The sequence below is a fragment of the Sinohyriopsis cumingii genome, chromosome 14 (assembly GCF_028554795.1).
Source record: "Sinohyriopsis cumingii isolate HCF-2022 chromosome 14, ASM2855479v2, whole genome shotgun sequence".
NCBI classification, from domain to species: domain Eukaryota; kingdom Metazoa; phylum Mollusca; class Bivalvia; order Unionida; family Unionidae; genus Sinohyriopsis; species Sinohyriopsis cumingii.
Window position 1 is genome coordinate 68,236,108 of NC_142974.1, and position 17,996 is coordinate 68,254,103.

At 35.0% G+C, this 17,996-nt stretch overlaps 1 long non-coding RNA gene across 1 annotated transcript in view; it reads left to right on the top strand.

The window, feature by feature from the left end:
* Positions 1-17,651, top strand: part of LOC149784067 (uncharacterized) — a 107,721-nt gene extending 90,070 nt beyond the window's left edge. The window contains exons 2-5 of the long non-coding RNA XR_016414094.1: positions 2,344-2,391; positions 15,219-15,274; positions 15,840-15,987; positions 17,123-17,651. This is a non-coding gene — a long non-coding RNA (uncharacterized LOC149784067). The remainder of the gene's footprint in view (positions 1-2,343; positions 2,392-15,218; positions 15,275-15,839; positions 15,988-17,122) is intronic.
* Positions 17,652-17,996: the final 345 nt, after the last annotated feature.

Here is a 17,996-nt window from a genome sequence, read left to right on the forward strand (position 1 = left end):
TCTACTTATTTATAATGTACAATCAAAATGAAACTCAGGTAAAAGATATAATTTACAAGTGAAAAACCACGGTCCTGAACTCAAATCTAAGGAAACATATTTAAAATAAATTGCATTTGTCATAATGTCCCAATGTGTTACCTTCAACGACGGACAAATGTCAAGCACACAATGCACATTAAATATACATAACAGCTGGTATGCATTCACCTCTCTTCAGCTTTTTATCTACAAGTACTTCTATCGCTCTCGTCATTACTGTTTGCTTTTGCTATACTTCCTTCAAATCCTTGCTGATGTATATGTTTATAATTCCATTGCGGTAGATATTTGGAAGACTTTGCACATAGCAGGAGTATTTATACACCATTAAAGTCAATGCCTGCAAGCCTCGAATATTAATGTGTGCCATAGAAAGGTCCTCTACATTTTGCATGCCGATAAATATATTCCAGTAAGTTTTTAACCAAAATGCTTATGCCAAAGTCCTGCGTGTACATTGCATACCAGTTAATACCTGAAGGAGAGGATATACCTTTGAAACAGTTAATTAGTTCTTTATATTTAATCAGTACTTCTTATGTCACTTTACAAGGTCTGCTTGATGCAGAATAACTGTTCTCTTTCACACCCATTGGCAAATATTTTGCGCCAGTTAGTTGTTGGATAATTGAGCACTTTATGTAACAGACTGTTAGTCTAGGTCCATTCAACGAAAACAGCTATTTCTGACTCACATATCTGACACTAGTACCATATCCCGCTAAATCTTTACCTGTATCTAAATGTTTTAGATTTTAGTAAATAACAAAATAAGTATATAGATATCGGCTCTGGATTTATACTATCGCCCGTAAAATGAAATAATATGTCAATCAATCAAATGTGTTTATATCTCTATTTCTCCCGCCCCCGCCCCCGCGCCCCCCCCCCCCCCCGCGTAGTTTGTCGCTTTTTCTGTATGTGTGTCTGTCTCGAATCCATTTACAACATCGATTGCCAAAACAAACATACTAGGTTTGAATTATAGACCACTCGTACAACATAAAATGCAACACCGATTCTGTTTCTTATCATAACGAAACACTTTTTTGGTATTTGCCCTTTACTTGTAAATATTTTGCAATGAATAATTTACATACGATGTTAATTCCCATTAACCTCTTTTCGTTATAATTCACCTCAAGCCTTTCTTCTAGTCCTATTCACATCCTCCGTTTAACTTTTCTAAACACATCCATCTGCTGAAAAGAAAAGCAAGAAAACAAAACCTAATCAGTTTTCTTTTCATCAACGGTCTACCATAAATATAATTACATTATGAGTTCCAGACATTATCATGTCGTTATAATGACCCTAAGGTTTTTATTATGTAACAAATACTAGTAGTCCGCTTTGTTTTAGATTTTTGTGTTTGGATTTCTTCTATAATGTAATTCATGTGGATATGAGGTAAATAGAAAGTGATATACTGGTAGACAACAGGCGGACAAATGTGATATTAATATTTTTGAGACTTTGTCTAAAGCAGCTCATGCTAAAGCTTCAACCAATATACCTTCTGTTATTGAAAATACCATTTCTAACGTTTAATGGCATGTCATGATTATGATATCAGCATAAACTGGAATTGCCAGCACTGATGAAAAGTTTATGATAGTCTCTGTCTATCTGAGAAGTAACTATCTTAACGTGCTTATTCAACCCTCTGAAACAGAACAATACAATCAAAGAGATTTATTAGAATAATCACTTGGTCTCGATAATGCAGCACGGTGTGATGAACGTTTGAAAATTCACAAATATGCAACGATCTGGAAATAATGTGCTGATATGACCAATCACTATATTAAATATAGTAGTCTTCTATATATTTGAAGTCTCTGTAGTAAAAACTTTGGAGTGATAAACAGTAATAATTATAATAACAATTATGATATTGCTACTGTGATAATTCTAATATCTTGGTAACATTACAATTCAAAATTTAGCAAGGATATTGTTAAACGTAACACCAGATGCACTTCTATCACAGAAGAAAATATCTCAGCGTCATGGCACTATCCTTGTCTCTCTCTCTTTATATAGTTCCGAAATTAATTTTATTTGATTATCTTGTACTTTGTGGAATAAAATGTTTACTTTTATTTGGAAGGTTTGGACCTCTTAAATTTTCACTTTTATAAAACTTGAATTACAAGATACAACCAGCATTGTAATGGTCATTGATAAATTATTTCCATACACACATGCATGAAAAAAAACAGGTGATTTCAAGCACAAACTTTGTCATTGTTGTTGAAAAGCCATATTATATTAGTCTGACCTTTTTCTCATCTTCAGTGAAGGAACTAACTACAGAGACGTTACAGCAAATTATTTGAATAAAGGGTAAGTCATTTCATAATTGTCTACATATATAGAACACAACTCTTTTATTATTTCTCCTCCCCTACAGAGCCTTGCCAGCAACAGCAAAACAAAACGAAAATTTCCCTTTTCTTTCTCAAATCTTCATAAAAAGATTTTAAGAATGTACCGTACACGGAGGGAAAATTGATCTTTATTACATACAGGTATTTTTTTTACAATCTCTTTAGCTTTCCACATTAAGCTCACTATAAAATAATTTTTCAGTCTAAATCTTATATGGATGTGCACAGTCTAAACCAACATTCCTCTTAAACTTGAATTCGTTAAAATTGTTTCTTCAGCAAAATGAACATACAATTAAAATAAGTGACATTCATAATTCATGGCATATATCGTAAGTCTTAAACGTCGATAAAAGAACTAGATTATGAGCTTTACATTTCTCTTACAATATTGAACTTTAAACCTCTTACCATTACCTATCTTTTTCTGTCTTAATATTGTTACGACTCTATGGCATTAAACTAAGCAACATAAACTAAAGAAAACCAGCAAGGTTTGTAAATTTAAAAAACAAATTGTTTATTTCGCTGGAATACAAAGTGAAAATTTAAAAAGAATATACAGTATTGTGAATTAAATACTAAATAGTCAGAAAAGTTAAATGAATATCATAAATGTATACAGTAGCCTGACTACTAGTGGTATTCCGAATGAATTCGACTCTTTGATGTATTAATGAGCACATAGCCTGGATTGTTGCAATATGCTGACAGTATTTATCCCTAAGACATATTCCGGATTGACCCTAAATGAATGCACAAACATCCAATAATAGTGATTTATTTAGATTAATAGATCCTTACAAATATTAACTGAAACCCAACTAAAATGCATTCCATAACGACTGATATTATGATATGGAATGAATAAGCAAGAGGTAAACAAGAGTTATATTAAAAGTTAAGGCAAGCTATCAGAGCTAGCTTGAGGGTACTTTCCCATTATATTCATAAAATCATTGCTCCTAGAATATTCTTAATTTCTAAAGAAACATTATTACCTCATGGAAGTAATGATCTTAAAATATAATCTACAACCCTAGAGAAACAGTATCCATGTAAAATGTTGTTTATAAATGACATTAGCCAGGCAGACCAAATTGAAATCCATAATTATGGACAAAGGTCAATTACATAATACTAATTAAATGTACAAAACAATACTGATTTATGTATACAGTGATTCCTTGACTTACGAGTTTAATTCGTTCCTTGACGGAGCTCGTAACTCAAATTACTCGCATGTCAAATCAATTTCCCCATTGAAATGAATTGAAATGCCATTAATCCGTTCCGAATCCCCAAAAAACACCGCAATATTTTTTATGCATGTTTTTAAATAAGAAAAATGTACTTATAAATAACGAATATTGTATAAAAACACAATACAATAGAATGTACTGCAATAAACTGGTTTTATTAAGTATAATGTACAGCATTTACCTTGGAGATCAGACGACTTGAAGATGCTGATGGAGGTGGAGGAGGAAGGCTGAAGTGAATAACTGAATCTTATTCGCTGATTTTTGCCCTTTTCGCCACGCTTTCCTCACCTTCATCTGCAGGGGTTTTCGATAAAAACATGTCCAATGAGGTTTGTTTCATCCTCTGTTTCAGAATGTTTCTGAAATGAGTTAGGCAAATGTCATTAAATAGTGCTGTCGCAAGCCCAGTTGCAACTTTTTCTGGGTGTTTCTTTTGAATAAAGTCTGAAAGTTTCTCCCACAATCCCAACATTTCCTTTATCTCACTTGTAGAGATAACCTCCTCCGCCTCCTCCGCGTCACCTATTTCCTGCAAAACCTCTGTGTGCTGATGTGTCTGTAGCTCCTTTAGCTTTTCCGTTGTCAGTTCCTCGGAGTGCTCCTCGATGAGCTCGTTGATGTCGCCTTCATCTATGTCCAGGCCCATGGACTTGCCGAGGGATACAATCTCCTCCACCACTTCGGGTTCGAGTCTTTCAAAGTCCGTTTCAGACACAACCTCAGGCCACAGCTTCTTCCACGCAAAGGTCAAGGTCCTCTTTGTAACACCCTGCCAGGGCATATTGATAATTCTGAGGCATATCACGATGTTATAGTGGTCCTTCCAAAACTCTCGAAGGGTGAGGTTTGTGCTCTCCGTCACCTCAAAGCAGCGGCGGAACAGGTGCTTGGTGAAGAGCAGGTGCATTGTCCAGGATGAGAAGGGCTTGCAGGGGTAGGTTATTTTCCTGGAGATATTTCTTACCGTCAGGACCAAAGACCAAATTCACTGACTCAACAAAGAACTGCCTGGTGACCCACGCCCTCGGGTTTGCCCGCCACATAACCTGCAGTTTTTCTTTCAGAATTTTATGTGACTTATAGGCTCTGGGGTTTTCCGAATGATAAACGAGCAGCGGCTTAATCTTGCAGTTGCCGCTCGGATTGGCGCACAGTGCGAGGGTTAGCCTATCCTTCATGGGTTTGTGGCCTGGCATCCTCTTCTCCTCTGCCGTTATATAAGTCCTCCTTGGCATCTTCTTCCAGAAGAGTCCTTTCTTGTCACAGTTGAAGACTAGCTGGGTTATGTATCCTTCTACTGCTATAATTTCAGCAAAAGTTTTGAGGTAATCCTCAGCTGCCTTCATATCCGCGCTCGCTGCCTCACCATGCCTGACAACGGAGTGAATGCCGGTCCTCTTTTTAAAATTCTCGAACCAGACCCGACTGGCTTTAAACTGCTCGCCCGATGCCTCGTCTGTCGAAGTGCCTGGGGTCTGCTGCAGAAAATCAGCGTAAATAGCTCGTGCCTTCTCGCAGATTATAGCCTCCGTCACGGTATCTCCTGCGAGCTGCTTCTCCGTCAACCACACCATCAGCAGCTTCTCCATATTTTCATGGATAGATGTCCGCTGTTTAGAAATTATTTTAACGCCCTTGGTCATGTTTTTCGATAATTTCTTTCTTTAATTCAATGTACATCATCCTCTTCTTCTTCTCAGCACTGTCCTTCGCACTCACTTTCTTTGGATCCATGGTTGGAAAAACGAAGTTTTGCAAAATAACTGCAAGCACAAATGCGAGCACAACACTGATACTTCCACTGCGAGCTAACCGCTTAAAGTGAACGAGTGAGACACGGGATGCTGGGCGGATGTTGCGACGTTCACTGTGGCGTTCGCTGCGCCAACTAGCAGTGGGGTATCTGAAGCTGGCTCGTAACCCGAATTTTAGCTCTCAACTCAAACCAAAAAATCGGCGAGAGACGGCTCATATCTCGAAAAACTCGTCAGTTGGGACACTCGTAAGTCAAGGAACCACTGTATCTACATTTATTCAAATATATATTTTTAACGATGTAAAGATCATTTCTTCTATAAAATACATCATTTCTACTTTCATCTTTCTTCCTGCCAATATGTATGTATGTATGTATGTATGTATGTATGTATGTATGTATGTATGTATGTATGTATGTATGTATGTATGTATGTATGTATGTATGTATGCATGCATGTATGTATGTATGTATGTATGTATGTATGTATGTGAATTGTCTTAAAATAACAGAAAGAAGCAATTCCAATGTGTACAGTAAAAACAACAAATAGTTTAATTTTCTAAGTTACAAATGAACATTTAAAAGGAATGTAGTAGTTAAAAATAATAAAAACTGCAGTTTATCCTATTTTTAGCTATTAGCCAATTCTTTTTTGGTCATTTAGTTCCCAAGCTATTTTGGTTATTTTTTCTAACTAGCATATTATATTGAAAGCAAAAACCAATGGTAACGTCAGAGCATATACAATTATCTTTAAAGATCTATCACATGTTCTTAAAACCTTTTCTTTTACACGCAGACCTTTGGTATACAATTCAATATGTAAAAGCCAGAGAAGATGAATTTTGCAATTAGCTTTGAATTAGCTTTGAATGCTAATTTCATATTGAACTAGTGAATAAGTCAATGTCTTCATAATACAGACTTTTCATAAGGGTTATTTTCGAAGGTTCTATTCTTCAATAAAGGTCTTAAATTTCTTCTTATGTTACGTGTTTAGACTCAAATGAACAACAACACAAGAAAGAGTGAAAAGAGCAAACTTTGAAAATTTAACAAATAATTTATTTCCCTGGATAAAATCAGTAAAAATAAAAAAAGTAAGAACTTACGTTTTAAGAATCAAATCCACAAAAAATAACCCAAGAATAATCCACGAATGAAAGTTTAGAAGTCCTAATAATGAAATGTTCTAATGAATTCAAATTCGAGTCCCGACGAAGAATCCAAGATGGAAGGCGATGACGTATGCTGTATCGGGTACAGTACTGTTGTATACAGTTCCTTGTAGAAACACAAGAAATAAGATTCCGGTGTTGAAAATCAGAATAAAGTTTTTAAGAAATGTCTTTGTTTGTGAATGTCGTATGAGCACACGTATATTTGAAGGAAACAGAAAAGAATTAATCCGTTTGAATCCAAATAATTCGAGTAAACATTAAAATAATTCCAAATTGACACAACAAAAGAACACCATGACATCAAGTGTTTTAAGCTCAACCTGAAATCTCTCTCTCTAACCATCACTATTTATGCGCTATTTCGTTAATGCCTGCATTGCGAAAGAGATGATCACGTGATCATGTCTGCAAAAAAAAATTACGTAGCCCCAGTATGACCTTGATAAAATCCAATCATTTTACTCTAAGAATAAAAAAATTATGTTGTTTACTTGACCCGCAATCAAGGCCAAGAACTAAGTCAAAATTAAAAACAGTGTTTCTAATATTAGGTATTGATGAAAAGATTCAGGTCAAACTGAAGTTTCTGGAAAATATCAAATTCATAGTAAACGAAATTACATTATTTTGACATGTAATGAAATAAAAATAAAAAATATAAAAAGATTTTAACACTTACAAGCAATTAAATTAAATCAAATATACATACAAATATATGTATGCGAACGGTGGAATAAAACAAAATGGATCGACAACATGTGGCTTATGAAGATACTACCTACCTACAAACAGAGAGGAATAACTGAACATAATTCAGGATAAGTATAAGCGATGGTAACGGTTGACATAATGATGTCTTGCTTTGATACTAAGACAATTACAAATTAGAACACCACTTGATAATTTCAATGCCTTTCATTTGTTCGTACAAACTGAGGTAATAGTAAAATGCATGTAGTGAATCAAATATAAGATAAAACGCATTCATTCTGTTAGTAGCATATTATAATGAGGTTTCGTACAGGGAATATGTTAGGATTAGTGATTAATATGAAAACTAAGGCTTCGTTTGGGATTAGAACTCCAGCTGGTTAGATGATAAAAGCGAAATCGGAGAATGGTGATACCGAGTATATTGAAATGTTGTTCAATGACTTTATTTACACCCTGTTTTGTGAGGATGTTCCAGACGGAATGCGAGTCTATCAGGTAAACGGCAGTGTAACATACAATAGCATCAGCAAGTTATCTTGACAGGACGAGCTTCAACCACATCCTGTCTACGATCTATATGAAGCAAATGATAGGGAATTATCAGAAATGTCGAAACAAAGAAACGTTTTGGAAGTCATGGGTACTTAAATGTAATGATCCGTGGAACTAACAATGATTATGTTAGATATTCATTACACCGGTTTCTATTTGAAATTTGTAATGGTTATATTCCTGATGAATTAGTTGTGGATCATAAAAACGGAATTAAAAACGATTACCGACTTCAAAAGCTTGACCTTGTGTCACAATAAGAAAACGTACGACGAGAAAAGGAAGGTAGGATTAATTTTAAACAAGTTCATCCAGTGATATCAGCTAAGTTAGAAGAAGAAAAAGTATTTCCATTAATCTCATCAGCTGCAAACTATTTTGATATTTGCTCAGCATCAGACGAACGTGTTACAGATGGAATTACAAAATCAGCCTTGTTAAAACAACCTTTGATAGAATCTTCTTTCGTTATGAATCACCTGCTATTTAAAATATTGTTGACGTTGCTATTCGTCAAGCAGAAATTTAGATATTTGTTTAATGTTTCTGTATCGTATTCGACAACTATCTTTTCTTATTTCAGCATATGATCAAGTTCTTTGCTGCTTAACAAAATTACATTATCTTCTTCTCCTTCTGCTTCAAAGCGTGCTACCACGTTAAGATCACAATTAAACCTATTTCTTACAGCCTCTTCCAGATAAAAAGGATCTATAATATTAGTTCGAGTAACAAACCTGTCCATATTTAATAAATAATACAAAATTAGAGTGCAAAGCACTCCACAGCAGAGCTGTTCAGAGATTCATTTACAAAATATATTTTGATTTTCCCTTGTCAAACAACAAACATTTTAAAACAGTATCTCTATCATATCGAATAAATAATTTTTGATATTTCTCAAGCTCTGATACGTCCAAATCTGTCAATGGTGTAACAAACGCTTAGTGAGGATCGTATTCTAAATTTACAAACTTTTTTCTGTTTTTTGATCACTCATAAACAACTTGACAGCCTCGAATAAGAAGTTCATGTTTAAAATTTCTTCTTCATATTTCGTACGGCATTCTATTACAGTAAATTAAATAAAAGTCTTATTGTATACGATGCTTGAAACAAATTTCTTGTAAGCGAAAAGAGTCTTTGAATTTTACGCTGATATTGATCTTGATACAGCGGATCAGGTAGCGAATCAGAATTTATTTCCTTCCCACTAGTCCCCAGTTTGATCTAGAAACATCTCTATTTCCTGCCCACGAGTCCCCAATTAGATCTAGAAACATCTCTATTTCCTGCCCACGAGGATCCATTTACAGATGAGCCAGGTATAGTTACATCAAGACGAGTAAGTTTATGTGGCAGCGAAATCGCGGTATAATGCAAAATATCACCTCGCTAAAAATATAAGAAAGTTTTATTTTACTGTCTCAGAAAACCGGATATTCTGGTTGTTGTTAAAGCCATTTAAGAATCGTGGACAGTGAGAAGTTTAGGGCCATCGAAAAATATAAAATTAGATTTTCTGTTAGTTAAGATTTTTAACTTGATGAAATGCATATTAGCAACAGCACGATGACAATATTTGCAGGCTAGTGAAATTTAAGTCTGTCCTTTGGAAATACGAAAAGTGTTATTGTGACTGGATCGCATTAAATCAAAGATTTTGAATCAATAGTTGTTATCTAGCTATTAGAACTGTCTCCATAGCTTCTCAATTTGACCAAACATTTCTCTTGTTATCACTCGCTCGATGACAAATATATCCTGTAGCTGTAGCTCGTGTTCGTAGACACTTCCAGTAATTTCTTCATCCGCTGAATATTTCAGCTTGTAAGTTACATGTATTGTTGTTAAAACGTTATCCACCACAAATATTTCTTCAAATCAGTTAGGAAATTATGACTCTATATCACACGCTAAACGTATGTTTTCTCTACATATTTGCTTTCGCCAGTACTGGTTTATTTACAACTTCTATTGGTGACATTCCAATTGTTTTATGTATTGTGTTATTATAATCTGAAATAATCTTTGGAACATAGTCTACGTATCTGTTAGTGTTTATATCTGTAATTTGTTTGTAGATCTTCTCTTTTAGCGTACGATTAAATCTTTCGACAACGACACTTTTCTCTTTGTTTCCTGTGATTTGTTTAGTGAAGCTATATTGTTCCAGAAACTGCTGGAATTGCTTACTAAAAATCTCCTCTTTGTAGTCTGTCCATACCTTATTCGGTTTTCTTTCTGTGCTTATTGTAATCTCTCTCAACGAATCGGTTATATACATACCTGTCTTATATGTAAAAGGCACACTAAGCATTTACTAAACATATAATCTATATTCATCAGGTACGTTTTATTGTCATTATGCTTAGCAATGTGTGACATATCAGCTAGATATATTGCCACATATCATCAGGTGATTTTGCGAAAACATTTTGTCGAGGACACTTGTTTTACGTTTGTGAAGTTCATCTGCCAGAGCGCTCTGCAACCCGTCATTTAAAGTACATTTTTATCAAGCCGATACTCTCTGAGTAAAAGTTTTCATTTCGCTCCAATAATACATTGTACTAGCTTACGTTCTATTCGCTGCCTAACCCTACGGTCTCATATCACTTAGCTCATCGAACATAATACGGTCGCAAGTAGATTTATCGTTTTTCTTGTCACGGTAACATATATCATGTCGCATTGCAATTTCATCGACTTGATTGTGCGACTCCTCCCCGGGAATAGGATTTTCATTTTGATCAAGTTGCTTGTCGAATGGATTCCATGGACTTGTATACTTGTGGCGTGGCATGGTCCAACCATGTTCGGGTTTCGGTAATTTGCCAATTAACTTGTGAGTATCTAAACCAGATCCGATTATAGCCCTTTGATTGCCACATTGACAATAAGTTACTATTTTATCTTGCTCGAGACACAGATCGTGGTCGGATTTACATGTACACACTTTGCCTTGCATTTTTGTTATAATTTAATCGTCGGCTAAAATAGTATTAGAAATTCTTGGCATTCATTGATCTCCAGATATTAGTGAAGCACGTTTTAGAAACATACTCTTTTTCCAGTCCCAGTTAGCACAAATAATTTTTCATCATAAGTCGGTTATTATTTTGGTAGTTTCCATAATTTTATTTCTATTTTCCGTTTAAATTCTACATTTCAGGCAATACTTATATATTTTTATATTTGCTTGTTAAATAAAATTGCAATTTAGTCGTTTTCCAGACTTGGTTTATGTGTAAATTGTAATATAAATTTCAGAAAATCATCCATTCCAAAGGACCGGGGCAATTGTTTGATAAACATAACACAATAATATAGACAAGGTGCAGTTCCGACTGGCTGTAGTTGATCAGACGAATAGTAGAGTTTTTGTACTTTTGGGACGCTAGCCCGTACTGTTTGATAATATCACTCGGAGGTAGCCGAAACGAATCAAAATAATTGTTTTCATAAATAGCTACCAAACGCGTGCCAGATCCATCATTGAAATTGTGGATAGTTATATCATTACTTCTCCCTCGCAGGTTGAATTCCGAGATCATCTTTTGAAAATACTCCTTGACATCCGCTGACGTCTTTCAGTTTATCTAAAATCTCAAAGCTGCTCAACGGATGGATCGCAGATAGACCTACTTACTGGTACCGGGTAGCATTGATCTTCTCCCACGTCTTATTCACAGCAGATTTGGAAGCAGACTTTCCATAAGCAACGGCACTAGGAATCCACTGGACTACATTCCAACTGGTCCTTTTTTAAAGTTGTTTTACGTTTCTTTGTTGTTTAACGTTTCTGAACGCTTCGTGTTTTGGACATTTTTTTTGTTATCGTTAGACAAAAGTGAAATGGTACACTAACTGTTTGATACCGTCACCAGACACAGCCTTCTTCGTAGCCCCAGATACGACGCTAGAGGCAGCAGCTATCCCCAGGGTACCGAGTACTGGCAGTAATATGGGTAGTACCGTTTTCGCAATAGCTGTCAATGAAGGTCCCATAAAACCACGCGGATCGATTGAGGTCTAGACATTGCAGTAATTTCTGTTGCTGATAAATTTAAAATAAAAGGCTTGCGCAGTACTATTTTATTGATTTGCCGCTGTATTAACATTAGTTTTGCCAGCACTGGATCTTGCGCCCGGGGTTCTGAAGACCATCTTAAGCGAAACAGACTGTCGTTTAACAATAGCTTGCGCTAGTTTTTTAAGTTTTTTTTACTTGTCTCGGCGATAAATTCACTTCCTGTACAATGCATTTAATTCTGTATTTATTTTTCTTCAGCTGGATAAAATTTGCAATGCATTAATTCCACCGCTTGTTAGATGATCAATACATTCCGCCCGCTTTTGTGATAAAATTGTAACTCAAGGGCAAAGGACCTGGTAGTGTTTCTTAATCAGAAAATTAGTAAATTCCCACCGCACGCTTGTTTGATAAAGTTATGCCCCAAGCACTTCACACTTGGTATTTAGACTTGGACAGTCATCCTGCTCTTGGTAGAATCTATCCCTAGAAATCTGTCAGATACAATTAGAACGTATACATTTTACACATTATCTGGAGCAAATGGAGCCTGTCCAAGGGACCACGTGACTTCAATATCCGATAGGTCGTTTGCTATGTTTTTCTGAAATCAAAGTGAAATATCGAATAAAGAATTCTAAATTCCTCGATTAAAATTTGAGATCAGCTATCAGCCTCCTTATATTTTTGCACAGCTTCCATCAGATAAATGTAGGCCCGAGATTCGTCTATGTCAGCTAGTGCTGAACAATCAGCTGCAAAATTATATTCGATCGCTCGTTCTGGATACAGTTTAATATTTATTCTGACAATTATTCATCTGACATCTGGACTATCAAATACAGAATTGTCTTGAATCTGACATCCATGTATATTCTGTATTTGAAACACAATAAATACCTGCTTTGCAAACCGTTCGCTTTGTGCAGATGTTATTCTCCATGTGTTATTGATCGAATTCGGTATTGCGGTTCGATTAACTTTTCATTGTATAAAATGTATCTTTTTTGTAAATGCTGTTTGCATCGTTACAAACTATATTAATGTAGTGATCGAGGGCAATGCACGGGGTATTCACAACGCTAGTCATGAAATTACAAATTGTGCATCATCGGCACAGTTCGCATCAGACAATCGCTTTGATCAACTCGATCAAGTATAAGTGCATGATATCTTTTTGTAGTCTCTACAAATTCCGAATATTGTATTAAGCGAAAGCATCATATTTATTTGATGTGAATTATCTGCAAACGCCCTTCTGTAAGTGTAACCTTCGTTATACGCGTTATTTCTATTAGAGGTACGTGTTATTCTGTTTACGAAAGGTATCATTTTGTTGATGTAGCTGCAGCATCTGGTGCAGTAATTCTAAGTAAATAACACACGGTTGTCAGCAAAGGTCTTACAACATCAACATCTGCATCTGCAGCCTGGTGTTACAATTACAAGATCTATAGCATTATTCATAAGAAAACCGCTCACTGAACGTATATCAGCAGCAGCATCTGCACCATGTGTAATTGTATTAAAATTATTTGGGTTAAATTGAGATGAAATATTCCCATCTCCAGTATCTTTTTACCACAGCATATTTGTTGCAATAGATCTCGAGTGATCTTCGCTGAAAGCAACGACTTTAAGAATATTACTTGCAATTAGCAGGTGCATATAAATATCTTCTACTGTATGATTAGCTAGTTGATATCTGGCACTTGCAAACAAACCCCAGCCGTTATTAACAAGTGTCACTTGTGTACCAGCAGGTACTACTGCACCAGACGCTCTTCTTACATTTCCTCGTACCTCAAGTACGGCTTTATGTGGTAGCAAAACCACATCCTCGTCTCTTAAAGTTCGAATAACAGTTTTGTTAGGTTCGTTTGAATTTTCATGCTAATATTGAACTTACTCAAACTCTGTCGTTGAATCGTCTGTTGGTATTTGATCGGTCAGGTCAAGATATTTTTTGACAAACATTCTTTATCTGTTATCGTTAGACACAATTAGAAAGCCGCAATATCTGGTCGAATGGGTATAGTTTTATCACTAATTTTCTGATAATTTCTTCGCCTGGTGGAGATAGCAGGTTTTTTCGTTTTTATCAACGTTATTGTTTACAATTCCATGTACATTTTCAATTATTTTAGTCAATATATTTCAAAAGAAACCCCCTACGATATTTCTGTGATAAAGTTTTCGATTTTTAATTTTGTTGCAAAAAATGTCCGTTAAAATTGATTATGATTAGTTAACTGTGGAGAACAAAGCTCACTGACCTCAAGTGCAGATAAGATGTTACAATTTCGTTATCGAGATTCAGCTGCCGGCCGCATTGATCAGTCTGTGTCATCGTGATAGCAGACATTTAATTTTTAACACTAAAATGATAGTAGGTTATTTGTTTGGATTTACTTGCAATAGCGATCCAGGTGGTACATCTGGACTAAAAGAATAAATAGTTTGACCTTTAATAATACATGCTGTATACGACCCGCTGACAATATAGCAATTTATTAAAATATAATTTACGTCCCTTATTTCCACGGGTGACTCGCCATCTTATGATATTGCTGCACTTTGCATTTCAGAAACGTATTGTTTTCTAGAAAATTTTAACAACGGCCCGATGCTAACTGTGTACTGAAATCAACAATACAACCATTTTTCTAAGTGATTCTGGCACGCACTGTGTTAATGTTTGGAATGAGTTCAAAATTATTTGATGCTGATTGAACTTTAGTTGTAAGTAATAACTGTATTGCTTTATTTAGTTCTGTATCGTTATAAGCGACTTACGGTATCTTGACAGATATCCAAATCCGGCCAGCTGGCTGGAATGATTTAAATGTAAAATCGTCATTGACGTTAGTTCTGATATTTGCCATAGCATGCCAATCAGTAGCTGATATTAAACCTATTTCGTATTTTTGTTTCGCTGTCAAGTTCGATTGGTGGATTATAAATAACAGAAATGTTTGCACTGTCCGCCATATTGTGTGATGAGTCAAGTAGTAATGTAGTTGATAACATTCCTTTTTTTAAATAGATATAACTGAAACGCTAGCAGGTTATGGTTTGCAGTTAGCGAATCAGATCGCCGCGAATTAATTCATCGTAATAAGATTGTTGCGTAAAATGTAATATTCGTCCGATGTTATATAACCGTTTGATCTGAGATTATCTAAAATTTCAACAATTTCGTTGTCAATTTCTGTGCTCGTATTTCAGTCTTCTTCTTTGATGCTATTAATATCATCAGTCTCTCAACTATTTCAGCAGTCGAGTTATAGATTCCAAGACCTAATCTTACAGAGTTATATTTGTTTGCAAGTGTAAGTAATTTAGAACTCCCATTATACTTTTCTGTCGAATTTTTTATCTTTTTCAAAATTGTAATATATACTACAGCTATAATACTTTTTCGGTATTTTTGACAAGATCAAGCGCTTCCAATATTTTTTTGATTGATAGATATTATCACGGTATTCAGATTCATTAAAAAATTATTATTTGATAACTCGATATATCTTTCAATCTCTGCAGTATCCAGTGTTCTGATATTACCTACTGTTATAAGTTTTTCTGATTCAAATACACTACATTCCAGATCTATAATTTCGTCATCTGTTAAATCGTTACTCATTATATTTATTGCATTTTCAATATCGCTTAATCGATTTTGTTCTTTTCTAATATTAAGTTTTTCATGTTTTCGTCGTTCTTAATCTGATATAGTTTATGATCTTTCTTCTTCTACTCGATCCATCCTTCTAATATCTCGTAAAATATCGGCTTGTTGTGCAACATGATCTCCTATTCGCTCAATAATTTGTTCTGCAAGTTTTTTTGCTCCTCTACAATAATACCTCGTAATCGTTTCTCTGATAACTTTTTAAGATCTTCCGGTGATAGCGCAGAAATATATGGCTGTTTACCAAGTACTACTTTGATTAGTGGTCTAAAAAGACTAGCGGTTTCTCCTGCCGTCTGCTGTAGACCTCGACGCTCCTGTTCAAACTGCCTTTTGAAAGCTGTTCTAGTCGCAGTAAGTTTCTTTAGAACCTTTATTCGTTATTCGTCATTTATTATCGTTTTATTTGTTTGTTAGATTAAGTTTAGATGATTACCGTAAGACCAGTTTACCATTAGATTAATTTTTGACAGTCTAACAACCTGTCTATTCCATATGTGAACATACGATTTTGATCTTTTGCTAGCTTTTCAAATAAAAAGAAACTATGTCCGCCATCACTAGTTACATCCGATCTTAGCAAAAAACTGTACCTGGATAGTGTTATCAAATCGATTACTGTTGGTGGTATTAAAAAACGAGCTAAAACTAGTGTTGGTCATATTCCATATCTCGAAGATGCTATAAATAATCGTTGGGATTTATTATCAGGAAAATAAGCCAGAATTAATTCAACGTTCCCCTGATTTAAATGAGAACAGTGATAACTTTGCTCGAGTTTCATGAATGAGAAGCCCTCAGCTGAAATACGCTATCGGAGACTGACAGAAAACAAATACAGAAATATCAAAGAGCTGATTGCTGGATACCTAAATCTACCCGCCATAGATATAAGGGAAGTTGATATGCTCGATCGTTTAAGTTTTGCAACAATATATGCTATTCTCAGGCGCTTAAACATTTTAATCTGAGTCAGTTATATTAAGCTGTTAGTTATATAGACGAAACAGAAGATGTTTTTCGTGATAGAGTCAATGATATTACTAAAATAAAAACACATTTTAACCCTCCACTTTCAACCTCAGTTTTAACAGATGTTAGATATGGTGATATCTCCTCTGAAGGATATGATAAGGACAGAGAGTTTCTTGCCGATCCTGTATATATATATATATATATATATATATATATATATATATATATATATATATATATATATATATATGTGTGTGTGTGTGTGTGTGTGTGTGTGTGTGTGTGTGTGTGTGTGTGTTGCAATAATTTATATCATATAAGATGACCGTGAATTGTGGTTGATGCAGTTACCGAGGTGTAAAGGAGTATTCATAAGAGAAAAATGTCTGAAAAAATCCAGTAAAACACATTTTAACCAAATATATTACAATTTCATAAAATATTGTGTAAGTATCTATGAAGATGAATATCAAATAGACACATATTCTGATGTGATACTTTATTAATTTTACAGACAAGACTCTTTATCGTTAGAGGGTAACCAGTGGCTTCCTATGCAGACTAAAGAAATTTGAAAGGCTGTAAATGCTGAAACAACTGGAGATGTGAATTTTCCCCTACTATCATCATCGTCATGAAATAGCTTGCGACAGCTTTGTCAAAGATACTAAAGAGTTTAATCTGCACTTCTTCAAGTTGTGTCAATCGTTGGTGTTTAGGTTTGGAGGAGAAGTAATAGAAAGAATTTAACGGATTTTTAACTTCTAAAATGTGGGAATGCGAGATTCTCGACAGGCCGGCAAGATTCTAGTGGTTTTATTCCACGGACTGAGATTCGGTAAAACAAAAAATGTTTCGCTAATTGTTGCCACTGGGGGGAATGAATGGAAGAAGCAAAAGGGCATCTTCTTCATCGTTTAACTACAAGAGGACACCAGGTAAACTCGTGGGACCATGATCAAAGAAGTATGTGAAAAACATTGTCATATAACTAAGGGATGATTTGATACGTAATATAGTATCCAATAAAACATAGCACCCAACTTGACCGAAAATTTAGCGTTTCTATTATATACAGTAGGCGCAGTTTGCCGAAGATATATCTTTATTTACACCCTTGGTTAAAGTCTGTTCTGAATTAGGAAATAAAACCCTCTCTTATGTCACGATACGGAAATATGATCCATAAATTCTAATGAATTTTACAATGTGCTCTTGTGGGTATTATTTTTGTCCGATACATATGTGTTGGCCCTTCCGGAAGGTCTACGATCATTCTAAATGTAAGATGCATAGTAATTTAAATATTTCTCAAATTACATAAAACTGCTCTACATTTCATTTATCTTTCGCATTGCTAGAAATCCAGTTGTATGTGTAGAATATTA